General features: G+C 35.9%; 1 pseudogene; it reads right to left on the bottom strand.

Annotated features, from left to right (window-relative positions):
- Positions 1–540: 540 nt before the first annotated feature.
- LOC149170941 (antifungal protein ginkbilobin-like protein pseudogene) lies at positions 541–897 on the bottom strand (annotated as a pseudogene).
- Between the last annotated feature and the right edge of the window lie 793 nt (positions 898–1,690).

A 1,690-nucleotide genomic window follows, 5' to 3' on the forward strand; every position in this document is an offset into this window, starting at 1 on the left:
TCACCCAAATCAACTTTCTTACACTTCGAAGTGATTGCAATTTTGGTAAAACAATTTATACCATTAAAACCACAAGAATCACAAGAATCCCATCATGTAAATGAAAGATATGAGTACTCCATGGTTTGTTTCTTTATGAAAAAGAAGTCAATACCCTAACCATAATAAAATATATATATATATATATATATATTTTATTAAATCACATTTATATTTGAATACACAAAATTTATCCAAAGTAACCAGGCCACATTGTAAAACATGACCGTAGGGCACTCATGAACCACACATATTATAAAACATTGACTTATCCGTGTCAAAAATGACGAACACGACTTGGGAACCACACATATTGTAAAAACATCGATTACTGTGTGTAAAACATGACAAACATGACTTGGGAGTACTCACGAACAACACACATTATTAAACAAACATTACTTGGGAGTAGTGACTAACCACAAATATTATAAAACAAACGACTTACGAGTACTCATGAACCACACACATGGTAAAACATGACTTGGAGTATAGTCTATACTAAAATGGGTGCTGCTCTAAACGGATGGAACAGTCAGCCAGTTGAAGGTGAGCACTGATGGCAACGCCACCGACGAGCAACATGCGGGGACTTAGGATAGCAAGGCACTTGCTGCAACTATCATGATCGAGTCCCGGAAGACACGTTGCATGCCCGTAGGCAGTGGGTGAGCCCCTGATGCCTACACTGGACGTCTTGTAGTCGAAACCCTTCGAGGGCGTGTTTTCTTCCAGATCTTGGAGCAGCTTTCCCACAGTTTTGAACCAACCAGGAGGTGAAAGCTGTCCCTGTGCGTCCCCCACAGATAACAGGAGTAACATGAGAGGTAAAGCAAAGCCGAAGGACCTGATCGCCATGGCTGCCTCCAATGAAATAATATCACCTTTAATAATAAAATAAACGAAAGCCAAATGAAATCCCTTCGAATGAAAAACGTTATTGCGATCCTGCCGAGGACGCCCCCATGTTATAGTCCTTGCGGGCACATTGTTCCGTGTGTCACTCACAACAGAAAAGATACAATTTTTTCATTTTGGATGAACCATGCCGTTTTTTCTTCACACGTATGAACCATGCCGTTTTTTTCTTCACAGGTATGAACCATGACATTCTATCCTTTAGTGTCAGTCTTACTCAGCGGAAGGGGAATCTAGTATCATGAAGTAGACGTATTGGTTGGAGATTCTAATATGAAGGGGAATCTAGTATGAAGTAGACGTATTGGTTGGAGATTCTAGTATGGGAATTTTCAAAAATTACTTATGTCACGTTCTATTTCCTGAAGTTCATGTATTTAGTATCATGAAGTACCTGCTTCATTGTAGATTTTAGAATCATAAGCAGATGCATTTAGTATAAGGGTTTATTTTATCTTAGATTCTGCTATTATAAGTCTATTTTATCTTAGATTCTATTATTATAAATTTGAATTATGTTATTTTGTTTAATTCTATTATTATAAGTTTGACCTATGTTGTTTTATTTGGACAAGGATATTGGATTTTAATATTATGAATTGGATGTATTTTATTTTGTTTGAAAAACTGTATTTGATTTTAATATTATGAATTACATGTATTTTATTTTATTTGGGTAACTATTTTAGATGTATTTCATGAAGTAGATGTATTTAGTATCATGGTGGATTTT

This window comes from Pinus tabuliformis, chromosome 4_2 (assembly GCF_031772625.1).
Source record: "Pinus tabuliformis cultivar Carrire ecotype Pingquan chromosome 4_2, CPIR1, whole genome shotgun sequence".
Lineage (NCBI taxonomy): Eukaryota > Viridiplantae > Streptophyta > Pinopsida > Pinales > Pinaceae > Pinus > Pinus tabuliformis.